Raw genomic sequence first — 19,665 nt, forward strand, 5'->3', positions numbered from 1 at the left:
GAGCGATCGATGTCTTTGGCATGCAGGAGTAACTATTCGGTCCATCATCACGCTAAACAGGCTCCCACGTGAACACTTCATCTGATTTGGCTTGGTTTTCCACGTCCAACATCCTACGTCAGTATTTTTAAAATTGCAAAATTGTAAGACACCTCTATGGAAATATTGAAGGTAACTGCCCATTCTTATTATATCCGCCATTTTTTTTGTTTTACAGCGCTTCCATCCATCGCATCGAATCGTAAAGACTGCCATAAAGAACCAAAGGGGACACTTTCATCGATAGGAAAAAAGTTAACAGAAAAATATTTCTAGACTGCCGTCGGATGACCTACGAATATCTTGATTGCTATAGTGAAATCTTACATTATATGAAAGCATTATATTCATAAACTCTTTCCCGTTTAAAAATGCGTTTGTCCAGAATTGTTCGGCGTGCGCACATCGACACTGGACTTGATTCATTTTGGTTTTGCTTTTCACCGTTTTCGTCTCACTTCTATTTTCTGCAGCATGGTTCGAGAAACCTCCTACTGTTCAGTTACATTGTTACAATGTTTCCGGAGACTATTATTTAAACACTTCCGCTTTTGCCAGCTTAGTCTTTTCTTCATGTCAAAATTGATGCTCTAGACAGTTGAATCCGTAGATTCAACGAACTTTGGTCGGCGCTTCTTTTTGCAATGAAGCTTCTGCAAAACAACAAAACCCGGCGTCATGACGACGGGTTTCGTTATTTTAGTTTTCACGAGTTATCGGGTGCAGAAACAGCTAATTTACATTCTGAGGTGCACTACACAACCAGCTGCTAAACAAGAGATTCCTATCATGTACACTCGTGCTCTCTCTCATCCCGTAAGAAAGATTGGTCAATGGGCGTATTAAACAGTGGCCTTTTAATACCCCGATAAGCTGGAAAAATTGTACAAAATGGTAAAACCCAATGATTAAAGACGCCGAAGTCAAAAGCAAGCACCGAAGGAAGTTTGTTCAATTCACTTACTGAGTTCTCTGCTGCAGCATCCCTTCGACATGCGGCAAAAACTATGTTCGCCAAAACGATAGGTGTATAAATGATCGCCTCCATGAATATTGTAACAATGTAACTGAACTGCGAAGAGAAATCCTTGACGCACAATGCAGGAAATGCAAGTCAAACAAAAACAGTGGTGATCCCAACCAAAACAAATCAGGTGCAGTGTCCGTGTGACAAAACAAAAACGAATTAAGTGAACTGTCCACCTGCCAGCCTGTTTACCGTGATTGCACTGTTTTCACCAAAAGCAGATATCAATTAACTCGAGAAATTATCGAAGCCAAAATGATACACCAGTTCGGTGCTCACTGCGTGGTCCATGTGTCTTCCTTTCTTGTGTTCTCGTCCCTTAGTGCACTGTACACTTTCGACTTACGCAAAGGTATAAAGGTTTGCAAGCAGTGAACCCACGTCTTGCCGCCATGATACAGTAGATTTCATTTCTAGTCCTTTTCTCTCGCCGGCTAGTTTGTTTGCCATTTAATAGATGAAACTTAAACAGTTGGGCGCAGCACCATTTTCTTTTCTCGCTTCCTTGTTTAGGGGGCACATCCTCATACACTGACTTTCAAATCTCACATTCTGGCTTTATATACCCCCGGCAGGGTTGTCAGACGCCACCAATACTAGCGCGCTCTGCACATTCATTTCGGACGCATATTTACCTAGGAGGCGGTGTCCACAGCAAGCCCCCAGTGTTCCCGTGCGAACGCTCAGGGTTGTGCGCTCCTGGGTCCTTCGGCTTTAGTCTCATCAGCTCGCTCGGGAACGTTACACTAAACAACACACTAATAAAGTCACCAGGCGCAGCTGTACGAAGACATAAGAGCATTTGGGGAAACAAGCGTTAAAGTTTCTCTGTCCACACCTAGAATGTCACCAAGAAAAGACACCATTGTGCATGCTATCAATTTCGGACAAGAACTCAGCATGCAACAAAAAAAAAAAAATTCAGGAGGCACTTTGGCTCTCCAAAGTGCTGCAAGGCGCAAGCTTTTCTGGCTTTATTTTATTCTTTATTTTTGTTTTTCTTATTTTATTGTTTTTGTTTGTATTTGTATTTTTTGTTCATTTTATTTTGTGTATGAAACGCATGCATTCACTAGATGCGCCTTTATTCATGATCAAACCTTGAGCCTTCGTGGCAGAGTGGTAGCGTCTCCGCTTCAAATACCTAAGGCCCTGGTGCGATTCCCAGCCTCAATGCAGTTTCTTTTTAAGTAGTGACGCAGACAAATCTGCCGACACGGCTGCTTACGACAGTATGAGGCGTTAAAGGCTTTCGCCTAATAAGTCAAAAAATTTTATTAACATACTGCGTCGAGTTCTTGATGGCCACGTCTCCCTGCATGCTTTTAGAGTCCTTTGAGGAGTCGACTATGGCCGTCGGGGCGGTCAAGGGCATACAAACTGACATATAGTTCTCTCCTGTAAAGGGTGCTCTCTTGCATAAAGCCTAATATAGAGGAAAAGCCGAGAAACAAAAGCTTTTGGCGCACTGGGATGTAAATCTTTGTGGCTGTGCATTAATCTACGAGAGTGAGGCGACAACTTTCAAAATTGTTCTCAGAGTTCAGCTGCGCATGTCTTGAAGCGACCGTTTGGGAATCTTGTGTCTTCTGTTTGCCATGTGAAAGTGACTTTGGAGCGAAGAGTGTGAGTAAGCCCAAAACCTAAACTTATGGTTCTTATGTTGCCTCGAAAGAAGAAAACCCTTCTTCAGTAACGAGGCGCCATCCAGCAGTAGCTCTTAAGAGCTATCCTTCTCCTTAAGATAATCGTTTACTCCGACCCCCACAGTATTTGTCCTAAATGAATTCTGGTGCATAAGCACCTTTGCTGTTCGGAGATCATAACTGCCTGCGTTTGTACGTTAGCTTTAGAGAGTGTGATAAAAGCTTTCGAATCCGTCCCATTGCCAATGAATATCAGTGGCCTCAATGTTTTCTTGAGCTGGTGGCCGATTATTTGTTGGAGATTAAGTGATTTTGGGATATATCATTCAGCACTTCCGTCATAGAAGTTTCAGTAGATTTCCTTGTTGCTGATTACGATGGCTGCGCCTGGGGCCAAACTGAAAGTGCTTAGATACCTAAGGCCACAAGGTAAGTAGTCCCGGTGGTCGAGAAACTACGACTTGCTCATTTCGGCTAAGAGTACGGAATAAAGGGACGCTCAGTAAAGAACCAGTCTGAGGGGACAACTGAAACGTGTCGACCGGTGAGAAATTAGAGAGTTAGAAGCGAAAACGACCTAAAAGGAAAGAGTTCGCACCGTTAAAGACATACGTGGTATTATCCAAGACATATGCCTTGACCGATCTGGATTACCAACGCAAGAAACACCTGTGCACTGAGAAGGCCTATCAGACTCAGAGAAGTGATCGATGTTTCCGTTGTTGAAAATTCTATTGAGAGCCTTATTCGTTGAGTTCTTTTAGTGTATATTTTAATCAATATTTTTTAACCTATACTACTGTGTGCGCTTTTTATACTCCTTTCCTTTTATTTTTCTGCATGTATAGCGCGCTTTGTATGCTTTCCAGTAATTTTGATTTTAGCGTTGCAGCTTGTTAACTGATGTATTAATGTGCATTATACCGAACTTTTACCATTCTGTGACCCCATGCAATTAACCCACCAACAATAAGGCCTTGTGGGGGTGTACGTATTCTGAATGAATAAATAAATACTGCAGTCGATTAGGTTTAGAGAAACGCCAGGGCACCCAATCCGGCGGCGCGTTTTTGGTGCAGGTCTGTCGAGCTAAGTGGAAGTGTGAAACACACTGGCAGTGAACCTTTTCCACCTTTGCACCGTGCAGAATCACCTTAGTCAGCTGTGGTCAGACAACGCCCAATATTTATTTTGTCCCTAAAATATAGCAGCTCAATGTAAGTTGATGCCAGGAACACAGGGATCGAATATGAGAGCTTCTCAGATGTTGAAACCCTGAGTGGGGACGGCAGCGCCTTTGAAATCGTACCTGATTGTACGAAATTTCTGAGTTCACGGGCGCAATCCTGTAACAGGGCGTCCCCGTGTGCAACGAGTTTTAGAAATTCGGTCTATCATTTGTTTATGATACGTTCCGCATAACTATTCTACGTTTAGTTGCAGATAATATGGATCACATGACCTACAACCAGTAGGCGAGCGAACTGGACCTGCGCACCTTTCCTCCGCAGATCCCGTAAACTCGTGCGATGTCAGTGCGCGTTAATGAGCCACACGTGCTCGAAGATTTCCGCAGTCTTTCACTACGACTTCCCTCGTAGCCTGAGCTACTTTTGGACGTTGACACTCATAAACAGAACCATAAAAAACGACGGGAGATATGTCTAATTGTAGTAAAACTCGGATTACGAAAAACGCAAATCGAGACTTTTACGAAAACAAGTCGACATACTTTAAGTAATGCTATAAGCATCATTTTAACAGGAATACATAATGCCACACTACTAACTACTCGAGTGGAGTCACTATGTGGATGAACTGTATTGTAACCTGGCTAACCTTACTGATGATGTTTGCTAGTGGTTTTGTATTCTTACCTCGAGCTCCCTGTTGCCATGACGTTATGTGAGCATGTCGTATGCACCTTAATCTACTTATGTGTAGGGTTTGTCGGTGACATTGCAACCGAATATCATGGTGCCAGTCTAGCGGTGATGAAAGTCGCAGTACAAGCAGAGGGAATATATTTCACAAGCGTTTACAGTAGTAGGCTTTGTATTTGGAGGGCATTAGCGTAGGGACAGCTTGAATCGCAATGCCCCAAACACAAGTGAGTATGGGCTAATAATTTTAATATGCCATAAATATTCAAACTTCGAAAATCTTAAATTAGGCAGACAATATAGGTAGTAAAGGTATGCATAGCGTGAAATAAAAAAAAAGCGTTGTCTGATTTTTTGTATGTACAAGAAGTTAGGCTATTCAGCACTTCTGAAAGAAAGATTATTTTCGCTACGCTGTCACCGTAGTATCACATTTGAGCAGTATTGTACGCGTTAAAGAATATAAGTAACCGTTTGTACTTACAATTGCTCCACCTAGAAATTAACTGAACACAGTCGTCAATTATAGACCCAGAAAAGAAGTGATCATTTACAGAAAAGCAATCGTTTAGTAATGCGTTATTTGCCTTCTAACGTTTATTGCTCTAATACAAGTTTGCTCAGACTTCAATCAACTACTGCGCCTGACGTTGCTACACGTCGTTAATTTTCTAGAGCAGTCGGTTTTAAAAGTTCTCGTCATTAAGTTTGCCACATTTTCTCGTGAAGATATCAGCATCTATAGAGATCTCGATGTATGCGCTGGAGCGGAGCGCGGTATAAAAATGTAACAACACTTTGCGCTCCAACTCTCACTCGAACACATGCCGGCTGCTGTGGCATGCACGGCCGGCACATTGTAGCTCAACAGAGAACAACCTACTCATGACGAGCAAGAGAGATATTTTATATACTTTGCACAACATCTTGGTGATTGCTCGTGATGTGTCTTTTTGCGCTTTTTTTTGGTCAGATCATCATGAACTGTGCTAGATATGCCGGGCTTACTTTTTACTTGTTTTTTGACTCCGCTGAACAGCCACTGAGGCTGCAGGGTACCAAAAGCCAGTGACACTACGCCGCGCCGCCATGGCTCTGCCTACTAACGTCTCTTTGCGTCTTTGTTTACCTGTGTTCGTTCGAGTGTGGTAGGTTGTGGCCTCTTGCGTTTTACGTGTTTTATTGTTGTTGCATGCGGCCCACATGCTCTCACTTAGTGAACGGGCGTGCAATATTTTGGAGGCGGTCTTGTGGAGCACGATGTTTTGCTGCTGAGTTCCGCTCTACAAGCCAACCCTCCTTACAGTAATTCCACCTTTTCTTCACGACATTCTTGCGACCCTGTCCTACCCAACCAGCGGTTGGGCATGACAGTCGATCAGTTTGATGTAGTGCGAGGTAAGACAGTTTAGTGCAGTGGAATGTAAATGGTGGCGCCATCGGACGGGAAGGAGGTTCCCTACATACTGGTCACGGGGTATCTCTCGGGACGACAACAGCTACAGAAGGCATGGTTGTGATCTGGTTTGGTTTGGTTTATGGGGTTTAACGTCCCAAAGCGACTAAGGCTACGAGAGACGCCGTAGTGTAGGGCTCCGGAAATTTCGACTACCTGGGGTTCTTTAACGTGCACTGGCATAGCACAGTACACGGGCCTCTAGAATTTCTCCTCCAAAGAAACTCGGCCACCGCGGCCGGGATCGAACCCGCGTCTTTCGGGTCAGCAGCCGAGCACCATAACCACTCAGCCACCGCGACGGCCTGGTTGTGATCTGGGTATGATAGCGCGTGGTGATTCTCTGCACCCCGTTCGTTCTATGTCAAAATCCCTCCCCCCCCCCCTACCCAGCCCCAAAATATCATTAATAACAAAAAATCATTTACATCTAACACGTTGTATACAACTCTGCACTCGAACCATTTGCTGCAAATAAATTTTAAAAATTGCAGATAGTATAGCATTGCTAAGCAGGAATTATTATGTGAAAGCACTATTTTTTAGCAGGTGGAGACAACCGACACATATATGAAAGCGCAATGGAGGTGTCCACTGGAGTAAGACGCCAGTTACGTGGTTAAAGTTTCTCATCGTCAATGCCAATTTACATAATGTACGCCGGTGGCCTATGCTCCAGTGCCGCGATTATGCAGCAGTCTTGTCCACGCCAACGTGTATTCTTATACTGCCGCGTGCCTGCCACAACGTTGTCTACACCAACGATCGCAACACACACCTCTCTATCACTAGCGCACAAAGCTCAACGCGCGAATATTAGTTGTATTAGTTGTAATGAACAAGACGATTTGCAATGCACAGCGCAAGAGTGCGTTCGAGTTTAACACGAGGCGTTTCAGTTGCGGCAGTAATCTCTATATGAACCGTTTTCACAGTGTTTGCCGATTTTGTGGAGGATTCATGTTTTGAATCTATGAGGCGTGATAACCTTTCCGGCCTACAAGCGCTGGCGGCTTTGGTTTAGTCCACCTGTATGTCCGCCAGATAGTTTTGCGCTTCATGTTTTTCCGTGGCACTACAAAGTTAATAGTTGCGTGCATTGTTGAAAGTGAATTTATTTGATATTCTACCGCACCTCATTGTTTCTTCTAAAATTTCGGATTGCTCGTATTTTTGGGGCCCAATTCACGAGGTATATTTGGCTGTTCATTTTCTGTTTGTTCTTTTCTCCCCTGAGTTTCTTCTGAGTTCCTTCTGAGTTCCGAATATTCAAGAGCGGCATATTACATTCGAAATTAGCTGTTGCATAGAAATTGAAAAAAAAAAACAATCGCTTGAGGCAGCTATACAATCCCCAAGCTAATAACATCTGAGTAAAGCAGCAGTACAAAGACTGGAGACCCCCCCTCTCTATCTGAGATAGGGGGGCTCTTTTACCAAGCAATGCGACCATAGGAAGCCGAGCACCAGGTCTGGGCATAGCTTGAACCCATTTTGAGGAAACCGGTGGGTACCCGGCCGGCGGCGGGAGTCGAACCCACCACCTCCCGAAGCCGAGGCGGGTGCTCTACCACGACGCTTTCTCTCTCTGAGAGAGAGAGGGGGCTAGTTCCAGAAAAGGGTTGTAGCGCCGAAAAAGACAACACACAGCAACATCTCTCTGTTTTGGGAGAGGTGGTTGTTGTGACGGAGCTAGCGTCCGCAAGAAATCGAAGTGCCTGTGGCTTTTCTCCTGCCTCGAACATATTTCTCCTTTTCTCGTGCGACCCTCGCATTTTCTCATAACGCCTCCAAACCGCTTCATGTGTCACTGGCATGATAGGCTGCGTTGCTTGCGCTTATTTGAAAGCCTTCAAGCATTTGTATTTAAATAGCGCTTCGTGAATAAGAAGAGCGGAATAGATCAGCGGTGCCTCTGGATTCGACCTCCGGCTGGTCGTACCACGGCCCCGCTGTGAAAAACTGCGAGCCAGGACAGCTCGATTCGTGCTTTCTATCCGCTAGCATTAAGTTTGAACACAGGAGAGCACGAAGAAATCCAATACGAAAACAACGTTTCTGTTGTCATGCTCTCTGGTTCCTTTTCATATTTTTTCGAAACACACCGAAGCTTGTTACATAGTATGATGGCAGATGAAATCGAACGCAGTACACTGTTTCAGGGAGCGGCAAAGGGCGTCAGCTCCTGTACTAAGTCAGGATCGATGACGTTGTGCCCTTAGCTGGCATAGCTGGAATGTTACTTTGAAGCACAAGTAAAGAAAGCACGAAACGAGAGCAAAAGCACCAATGACTGTATCTAACACTGAAGCGGCGCCAAGCCGTTCCGCATATGAATCTTCAATTTCACATCCAGATACCGGGCTGTCAGTGCTTCTAACGTAACACGAGGAAGACAAATGAGGCTGGGATGCAAGACTGTGACAAATAAGGAGAAAGCCCATCTCCGGAATAGAATTCCCCGCTTTCGTAAATTCTGTTCATATATCTCGCCACTTTTTTCATTCGTGCTGCTTCGAGCCGCCTAGAACGAGAATAGACCGCCGGCGTGAGTCATTTTCGGCGGCTTAGTCCGCGAGGCACCCGAGTCTGCGACAGAAAACGACTTGCGCGTTCCGAGACTTGCAATATTTTTCGCGTTGGTGCTTTCTTTTTTCTGCGCGGTCCCGTCCTTCTGTGACTTCTCAGTCTGACTTTCTTTCAAGGCAATTGTAAACGCGCAGTGACGCCGAGGAGAGGGAATTATTCATGAAGGCACAACGAACCGAAGATGCAGCCCTCGCTGTGCTTTAAGCGGCATTAGAAATTGGTGGCGATATCGCTAGTGCCACAGAGGCGTCGGCTTCTATCTGTGAAGAGAGGGAGTCGCAAAGTGCACCGCTGAAAAAGTAAAGAAAAGTGAACTGTGCGTTACGTTGCCCAGCGTCATGCTGCTGTCGTTTACACCAGCATTGCTGACTTTTAGCGAGCATCACAAAAGGATGCTTTACATGAGTGACCTTCATACAGCACTAACATTCGTACAAGGCTGGGCATTCGGTAAAAATAAGCATTACACAACAGAGCCGGCAGAAACATTGAAAAACTTTAGCCAGACTTACTTTACTTAAGCTTGACATAGGATTACCATAACGTGCGCAGAAGGATTGTAGCACAATGACGCAGAGGGCGGAGCAACATTAGAAAAGAAGCAACGAATTCAAAAACAAAAACGACAGCTTGACTGGTAGAGGTATATTGGTGTACGAGTTGGATGTGTCTTTTGAATATATGCAGACTTCAAGGAATGGCAGTTGGCGGACGGCTTTACTGTTTTCGCGGGCTTTCGAAAGCCCGGAGAGTTAACCAATATAAATGAAAGTTATAAAAAATTTTCGGTACGCCATCGGTAGACTTTTGAGTACTTTGGAGGAGAAAAAAGTGAAAGCTTGGAAATAATTAGTAAAACAAAGCGTCAGAGTAGAAGAACAAAATAATTCCGAGATTTAGCCCTCATTAGCTAAAATTTGGTCGAAATTATCGGCAAGAATTAAACGTGAAAACTAAGTGACGTGTGCATTTGCAAACAGCCCTTAAAGTATAGAGATTCATCTAACCCCAGATGACGACACAGTGACCATTAAGGTACCAGCACTGGCTCTGTGCGGCCACCTAAACATGAACACCCAGGAGTAGTTAGCGAGATAACATTGCTGCCTTCGTCTAGCTCTTGGAAATATATATGCTCTCTGGTGATGACACATGTGAGGGAACATTTGCAAAATTAAGGGACAGAAGCAATGTGTAATAAATTTAGCTTTTACCACAAAAAAAAAATACCTTCAGTGAGAGATCATCAGAATGCTGCGTCGACGTGCAACAAAGGGCAGCTTTTTGCTCACGTACCTCTGCTTTCCTTGATAAAAGCGACATTTTCTGCCTTTTTTTGCATTTTTTTATCAGTTCATCGATAGTTCGCGTTCTTTTAACTGCATCGTGGGCGCCGGTAGCTTTTGTTCCTCGCACTAGCATTTCAGGTTGCGCTGTACATGGCTGTACTCTTCCCGCAACAGTATATTTCTGTGCAATGATCTGTACCGCGATTGTAGAAATTGGGCGACGATTACGCTTCCCGGTTATTAACAAGTATCACCCGCGAAGCGCGCGCACTCGATACATGCATTTGTTTCATCTTTATAAGGGTGACACAAACGACAACCCCAAGTGAATGCAGCTCTCGAAGGACTCTCTACACGACATTATGCTGCTTGGTATGGTGCTCAATAGGAGCTTATTTCAGCATTAGAGGCACGTCAGTATTGCATTCCTAAATTGACTCTCGTATTATAGCAACGTTCTTCTGTGACAATACCGTAAACTTAAAGACTTGAAATAAACATGGCATCTAGTTTTCCTTCGACCGAGCAATCTCCAAAACTTTGTGCACGGATGTTTGCACAAATCGATTATTCAAATAGGACCGCTTACCATTCATGTCTATTTGCACTCTTTGTTCCCACGCCACAAAAATACGCTTCAAATACGAGAAAAGTTCCTAGAATTTGATCTCAATCAATACTGAATTAGCTGCAAACAAAAGGGTAATTAGATATTCGACTTTTATAGAAGTGGGCGGTAAAGCGAAATGAACAGCGGACTTCATGCGGATGCCTGCGATGAGGTTATAAATTGTGTCACTCAGTTTTAAGCAAACCATATAGAGAAAAGCGAGTATACGTCATAACAGTATTTCGAGAGTGAAAAATTAAAAAAAAAGTTAAGCCGCATACTCTTCACCTTTCTCCGAAATAAACTGTTTCCTGCCCAAGATAGCGCTTTTTGCTCCACTACTACGTTTTAACAGCTGTAAAGATTCAACACAGCGAACGGCCCTAATGCATCAGGAGTTGCCAAGCTGGGCCCAGACTTTCTTGTGTGCCGCAGGGCTTCCAGTTTTGCGTTGTGCAAAACTTTTAAAATATAGGCAGGCTGGTTTGTGAGTTCAAAGGGTTTCATAATGAACTGCTCTGAGCTGCACGTGGTTCTAGATGTAGAGGGTGAAGGAGCCTCTGAAAAACAACGGGAAATTTAAACATTAGACAGAGGGCCCCACTGTGGTGCCGGTATAAAATGTAAAGAGTATAGCGATGACGGATGCGTCTTTTTTCTTGCCATAGGAAGACGATGGACGGCTGGCTTTGCGGCTGCGTTGGCTAAGAAGCATTGACGCACGAAAGGGTAAAAAGGGAAAGTTTCGCTTCGAGCAGCGTTTCCGACATAGGAGCAGGAATATAAAAAGAAAGCGACTCGTAGTCGTAAAAATAAAGAAGGCAATGCGAACGTGGGAAAAGATAGATTGCGTTTACGACGGCCCAGCCTCATTCCCCATGCCGCAGTCGGGCACTAAGCGAGCTGCGTTTGCGTTCGGACCCTACGGCGATTCGGTGAGCGATAAAGAATGAGGTGAGAAGAGGCGCAAGCCACGCGAATAGTGCAGGCGATGACGGCAGTGTTTCGTCTTTTCTTTATCTCTTCTTGCCTCGTCTTCTCTTCGGATACACGCTAAAGATATGCTTTCTCGCAGAGTAACGACGATCGCCAGCAACCAGACCGAGCCTTTCTTGCTTTTGTGCAGCCTTAAGTGCTTTCGGCCCATGGCGGCATCTATTTCGCGTGAGCTCGACACCATCAGCAGGTTTCCTTTTACTCACCGTCCAATGCCCGGCGGATATCGGAATTGCAACGAGGCGATACATCGATGCTGCTTACCCGTTTCTCTGACTCAGTCAAGCACGGTTCTCAAGCTCGAACGGTGTTCGAAGGAAAACAATATAAAATCATTTTGGTTCCTGTCCTGCAGCTGCTGAATGCCTGAAAACGTCAGTTGCGTAATTTATAGAGAAATCAAGAGATGTCAAGCACAAGACAGCAGCCAAGAAGAGGGCTAAGACCGAGGGAAGCGTTATCATGCTGTATTAAGTTAGGATATAAAATGCTTGAAAGCAGGGCTATCGAACTTTTCCAGCATAACGAACAGGTGCTTCGAATTAACGATAGCCACTCTTCAGAGAGAGGAAATTATAGGAATTTAGTGATTATTTTGTTGTCTACTACACTGAAATGGTGTCAATACCTTTGTGCGTTCGAACCCAATGTTTTTTCGATACAAGTACTTCATTGATTTCTGAGCAAGCTTTGCTGACTCGCTCTAAAGAACTATACTGGCTCTTGCTTCCCTGCAGCGCATCACGTTAGTAATATTGTGCATCGACTGAGTTTGGGTTGTGGGGTGCACTTGACTTCAAGCTACATCCAAACTGAATTTTCTCATAAGCTGGAGCGTGCACTCCTTGATACTTCGATATACAGACAACTATATTAAAAGTAATCACTCCCTTTTGCTTTCCTTCGCCGCGAACACAGCCTTTTAGGCCACTCTTTCTGCTCATCAGATCTTTTTTTTTTTTTATCATCACGCAGCACATGTGCCTGTCCATTAGCGGAAAAGTTGTGCAACGTTCTGAGAACACGACGGAAGGGGCTAAGATTGGCCAGCGGTTTTTCTTACACCAAATATTTTAAGTTTAAGGCTGAAGTTACTCTTCGTTTGGAGAGATGATATTACAATATTATAGGAGAAAAAGGCACCCTTTAATGAACTGGAGATGTCAGTCTGGTGAGTCACCTGGCAGGCCACTTCAGATGAGGGTAGTAAAAGTGTGGTGGGGCACACGCATAAAACTGTCTCTCCCTCGCGTGCGCACGCACTCAGGCACGCACGCACGCACGCACGCACGCACGCACGCACGCACGCACGCACGCACGCACGCACGCACGCACGCACGCAAGCACGCAGGATTTCAGAGGGTTCGTGTAAAATCCGCATATTCTAGCGCTTTCTTTGTGCGCAACGCCAAACCCGCGCCCTAGCGGGCTCCAAGTATAATCGCCGCGCTTTGGATAGAGTCCTGACGTAGCCGCCGCGGTGGCTCAGTAGTTATGGGGCTCGGCTGCTGACCCGAAAGACGCGGGTTCGATCCCGGCCGCGGCGGTCAAATTCCTTTGGAGGAGAAATTCTAGAGGCCCGTGTATTGTGCGATGTCAGTGCACGTTAAAGAACCCCAGGTGGTCGAAATTTCCGGAGCCCTCCACTACGGCGTCTCTCATAGCCTTAGTCACTTTGGGACGTTAAACCCCATAAACCAACCAACCAGTCCTGACGTAGACCTAATTCAGCTTTCAGTGTTTTGCGTGGTGGTGTAAAATAACTTTGGCTGCAACCGATGTCACTTTTCTTGTCCACCTCACACTGTGCACGGTAGTAGTTAGTGCGCGCTACATCAGAGCGAATCCGCAGAAGTGAAATATTAGGTACACGTGTAATTCATATACTATGGGTGCCGGCAGCACAGGAAGGATAGGCTAGACTGCCTGTATATATCTGTGAACAAAGTAACTGGGTGAGAAAGAAAACCATCGTACTGGTTGTGTAGGGAAGCGGACAATCGAATACCTCGCTTAGAAGCGAAATAAGACCTAACAGTGTATCTGCGGGACGGCTCATGGGCGGAGGAAAACGTTGTTATTGGCAGGGGAAAAATCTAGGAGCATAGAAGACGCAAAGAAATAAAAAATAATGAGGTCATTCGAGAGGTCGGAGACGGTCCCGCGCAGGAACTGGCGACAAAAGCACAAGCCGGCTCCTCATTTCCTCACTGTTTGCGTTACGGATGAGCGAGGCTGGAGTGTCCCATCTCACGTTCCGGGCTGCCAAGGTCTCCCGGAAGAAAAGCAAAGCGGAACTTGTATTTGTATTCCGGCGCCGCTGGCACAGCGTGTGTGTGTGTGAGCGTGCTCGCCTGCTCTATCTGGCGAAGGGAGGAGGGGGAGGGAATGGTAGTGTATTTCTGCTTGTGGATGTGTGCTGGGCGTGTCTTTGAGCGCTGATAGCGACCCTCAGAGGAAAGAGAACTGTTGTCTGAGCTGTTTCAACTCAAGTGGTTAAGTCTTGAGTTATCTTTTTTTTTTTTTTTTCGCGATTGGCGAGGATCTGTCTTTATAAAGGTGCGCCCTCTGCAAGAGGATTCATGGAAGGCGGGTGTCTGAAATTCCGGATTAAGGTGTGGTTCGAGCTCTTCGGTTACTGCCACCACTGTCGTTCGACCAGCGCTTGAGACCTGGAATATTACCTCCACGATGAAAGTTTTGTAGCCTTAAATCTCTCGTTGCACGTGATTAATGCTTCGCTTTTGTGTATCTTCCCTGAACACAAAGAAACATTTAATGTACCAAGGGCTCTCGGCCTAACGTTGGTTGTAGACACCAATATAGGCGATAATTATTTGACATCTAAATCTAAACAACATGATATCGTCATAGTGTTGGAGACAGTAAAAAAGCTCCCTTTAGCTGGAACACTTTGCGTAGCCTTGGAGAAATTTCTGCAGAGCCTTTTGCCCAAGCACCACCTGGCATTCCTTAATCTTTGCAAACTCATCAGCGCATACTCAAGCACACTGAGTGCAGTAGTTCTAGCGCTGAAGAAACCCTATTAGAAAACAGAGAAATAGAGGGAAGGCACAGGTTTGCTTTACCCTATAAAATACGGTATAAAAAGCGTGGACGATTTCGGACCACGTCACGTCTGGTCAGGACCATCTGGGAACTCTTCGTAGTTGGTAACAATGCTACGCCATAACATTTTGTGCGGCCCCGAATTATAACTGAAAATGTTTTCAGACTGCTTTTTTCGGTGCACAAGGGTCCAAACACAAACTCAGTCACCGGGGTTATAGAAGACTAGCCTGTGACTCGCATATATCTTATTTACTAGTGTTCGCAATTCATTGTGCGGTGCTGGAAGAAGTAAGAGAATATGTCTATTTAGGGCAGGTAGTGACAGCTGATCCGGATCATGAGAGGGAAATAACTGGAAGAATAAGAATGGGGTGGAGCGCATATGACAGGGTCTCTCAGGTCATGAATGGCAGTTTGCTAATATCTGTGAAGAGAAAAATATACAACAGCTGTATCTTACCGGTACTCACCTATGGGGCAGAAACGTGGAGGCTAACAAAGAGGGTTCAGCTTAATTTAAGGGCTACGCAGCGAGCTATGGAAAGAAAAATGATAGGTGTATCGTTAAGAGATCGGAGGTGGGCGGAGTGGGTTAACAAACGCGGGTTACTGACATCCTGGCTGAAATCAAGAGGAAGAAGTGGGCTTGGGTAGGGCATGCAATGCGAAGGCAAGATAACCGCTGGCCCTTAAGGGTAACGGAGTGGATTCCAAGAGAAGGCAAGCGTAGCAGGGGCGACAGAAGTTAGATGGGCGGATGAGATTTAGAAATTTGCGGGAATACGGTGGCCGCAACTGGCGAAGGACACGGTTATTGGAGAGACATGGGATAGACATTTTACCTGCAGTGGGCGTAGTCAGGCTGCTGCTGCTGATGATGATGATGAATGTGTGTTTTTTTTTCTGAAAATGAAAGAGAAAAGTGAGCCCTCACGTTATAATATAATATTTGCATGAAAATCAATATTATGCGCAGACAGATGCACACTATGCCGCCTTTACTCGCATATTGGTTGATGCGCTGTGCAGGTCTGCCCCCAACTCGGCCCCCAACAACGGAAGCTCAGAGGCCCAAATACCGATCCACACTTATCAGAGCCACGACCATGCAGTCAGAAGCTCCGCGTCGGAGACGGCATACTTGCGAACCTATAGCGCGGATTCTACGCACCGTCCCGAGAAAGTGTGATAGAATACGCGTGACTTGAAGACCGTAAGGACTTTAGCTTAGTTCTCTGAAAGTTCGGCAGGCTGTTTTACGTTCGCAGCGCCACAAATGCTGCGTATATAATGGGAGTAATCCGCTTCGAGTGCACAGAAAGCTTGCCGTTGCTTTTGCACGCGAAAAGGCGCTCTCGTTATTTTCCTCGGTATCTCTTTCTGACGCACTTTTCGGCGACATCGAACTAGAGGTATTTTCTGACATCTCCACGCTAGACGGCTTATTCAGATGTTACCAATAACGACCACCGACGTTCGGGAGGCTTGAGTCGCCGCTCGGTTTACCGATTGAAAAAATTTAATTTTTTACTACGAGGCGTCTGGAGCACACGGTCAACATGTTGAAGGCGGGCTGGTACTACGTACTTTCCTTTTTATTGGTCTTATCTGGTAATCTTTTGTGCGGTTTTCTTGGGACGAAAAGGGCACGTGAAAGCCATTTCCTAAGGAATTTCTGTTTGTAAACTTGTACTAGCCTCGTGTATATTGTGGCATTGTACCTTCCATTACAATCCTGCTCTTCCGCTTTCTTCTTTTAAGTTCCTAGAAAGTCTACCCTCGCTTTATAATGAATGTGGCGTTACATTCGGGTGAATGCGGTATAGCATGTAATACCCCGATATGCAAGCAATCTATTTTGTTGGGCTAGTTGCTCAGCGTCAAAGTCCAGTTAGGAGCATTGCTTCTAGCATAATCTGAACGTTTCTGTTATGCATATGCTTTTAAGGCGGTGAATCTCTCGCCTCATGCTTTCAGTCTAACTGAATGCAATTCTTTCGTAACAAAAAAAACAGTGAACATTCTGCTTCGTATTCAATGGATGCCATGATCTTTGTGCGCAATAGCTCTTTCTTTAATCTCTGTAAATGATCTAAAGCATTTAGTACCTGAATCGTTCATCACCTATGTTATTGAAAATTGATCTTCGGGTGGAAACCTCATTCCATGGGTCGTATAGCAGAAAATAACGTGTGTGAAACTCGAGTCTCTGAGTTCGCTAACTATGTGCTTTTGTTCCGCTTCGTGTGTACTTCAGCTTTGCATATTTCTTCGCAGGATTATGCGCAGGTGAATTAACTGGTACCAGCAGTTTCCTTCTTTTACACGTCTCCTAGTACCACCATCGCCTTTAAACTGAGGCGGGGAAAAAAACGGTCGAATAATTTCCTCAAGAACTACCGGATTGAGACAACTGAGGAAATTAATGTGTTCTTGCTACACACACGAGACAGCAAATAAATGGCATGTCACGAACGTCATGACGGCACGAAAAAATGAGGCGGGCAGCATATTTTCATTTGAAGAAAACAATTCATGGGTAAAAGTTGATCTATTTAGAACTGTCCCTGTTTCGCATAAGGTCCCGTGAAGGGAACCGAAAGACCAAAAAGAAAGGTCCAGTTGCAAGCAGCTGCTGTGATACGAGTACTCTTCCCTAACTGCTAGATCACTTCTAAGTTAGGGTACTGCGCGGTTAAAAATGATTGAAAAAGCTTGCTTTTGAGAATAAGAGCTTTGACATTGGCTCATACCTCAAGCAGTTATCTAGCCGGCAAAAAATGTGCAGAATAGTCATGATTGACGCTTTATCATATTTACAGAATGAATTACCAGATTCTACTGTCATGGAACGTGATCCCGTCAGATTTAAGGATCTGTTACTGTCTGGCTTAGAAAAATAAAAAATTATCTAAATTTATTTTCATACCTTTAGTTTGACGTACTTGAGCAACTACTTCCCTTGGTCTACTGGACTGCATTCTTTGTAACAGTTCCCATGTGACTGTAACTGATTTTGTCTTCATTGCACTCAATTTGTATTTACTTCTTGTTAAATAGATGTTTATTTTCATTTAATTATGTTGACTGTTTCATGTATGGTTCCATGTACACCCCCCCCCCCCCCCCCTTATGTAATGCCCTATAAAGGGTCCTTGAGGGTTCCATAAATGATGATGATGATGATGATGATGATGATGACGGCGCTTTTGGGCCAAATACGAGCTAGTACCTACAATTGAGCTTATGAAAGCGAGATTCTCACGTATGCATTAGAGTCCTAGTTGCACTTTGGCGGATCGAATCAGTTTTTGGCGCCAACACTCTGAGATAGTTTCCTTTCTTATTCATGTTGTATTTCGTTCTTTCGTCCAAACTGCGGTTAACACACACATTCAGCGATGCTAATCATGAAATTGCAGAGATTCCGTCCGTCCCGAAGGGGATTACGAAGAAGCGGATATTGCGAGTAAAGCGATGCGCCTCACGAAGCTATAAGTGGCGGCCGACGAAACGAGAGGGCTACTTTCTTCGATAAAAAAAGGCAGGCCAAAGAAGGCACGTACGTTTTCGTCGTGTGCGTGAAAAACGAGCTTGCGCACCTATTCGGAAGCCCCCGCTGAGCCTCCTGATCCGCGGGAGATGTATATCAACGAAGAAGTGAGCGGCCTACTTCCATTGCGAGGCAAGGTGCATTTCTCTTTTCGGGTGTTCGCTGCAATAGTCAGACCTAACGCTCAGTTCTCGTTCACCAAAACGAAGGAGATTATTCTTTATCACTCGTCTTCTAGCTGCACTGGAGTATTCCGTTTCTCTTTTGTAGTATGGTTTTAAAGCGCGGTTTATTTACGGGAAGAATAAAAGGGCGGATTCGCCAATTACCTCAGCGCTAGAAAGAACTGTTCAAAATTTAAAACGCGCAGAAAGGTAAGGCGCCTGACGCTGCTTAGCAAGTGCATCTTCGGAAACTCAACGTAGCTATGCCTCTTTGTGTGAAGGCGAGAAGCGCCAGAAGAACACTACATAATATTCAACATTCGCTAACTCCAATAAATGTCAGGGATAACACAAAAAAGTACATTTCGTTTCTAGAAAAGTAGAAGCGAATTCTTTCTTTTACAACGCTGTTCATTCTGATAATTTTACAAATGAGCTGGAGCAAACTTTCATAAAATTATAGCAACTCCTAAACATTTCTTGTATTGGCTGCATTGTGCTCATAAGAGTATTTTGCCATACATTTTGCCTCGTACCCTGTTGGCATTTAGATAAATGCCCATCCTCCTTGGGACAGAACATTGGCCCGCATAATGTAAAGATAAATAAAAATATGTCATGCAGCATTAGACAACTTTAAAGCGGAAATGCAGCAATTATCCTTAATGACTATGTGTCAAAATTCGCAGGGGTGTGAGGAATAATTTCCAGCATTGGTGTTTAGCATCTAATGCACTCATGAGTCGTGAAAGGCACGTCATTCACTTGTGCTTCAAGTTTGTTTCCATAATAATTTGTCATTGAGGCAATCAAAATGGGAATTTTGGACTACTATGTCACCTTATCTGTAGACCACCAGGGTATTCACCCTTGCGCAGAATAAAAAAAATGACGAAAACCGTAACATACCTTTTCTCACATCACAAAGAGATCCGCAGCAACGGCTATCCTTGCGTCAACTATGTGAGCAGCGCTTTCACTCCTATTTCTAAAAAAAAAAAAAGATTTTTTTTTACATTCACTCTGTTAGACTGCCTGAAAAGAATTTTAACAGTAGTTATGAAGTTAGTGCTCCTTGACCGGTCTCTTGGGGAGTCCGAAGTTCAACCACACAAAAAAGAAGCTGCGCATAACGTTACTATCTATAAAAAAAATCTTGAAACGAATTGAGACGAATATGTTTTGTGGTTTCATACGATTCTTCAAATACATCTCGTTTTGATGTGATGTTAGCAATCATCTAAAGCAACACATTTTCGCAATGTTTTTATTCACATGAATGTAAAAAAAATGTCTCTTTTCAGACTTTTTGCAGAAAAGTTTGCATACATTTATTCGCGT

Source organism: Amblyomma mixtum, chromosome 1 (assembly GCF_055824585.1).
Source record: "Amblyomma mixtum isolate Tamu chromosome 1, ASM5582458v1, whole genome shotgun sequence".
NCBI lineage: Eukaryota > Metazoa > Arthropoda > Arachnida > Ixodida > Ixodidae > Amblyomma > Amblyomma mixtum.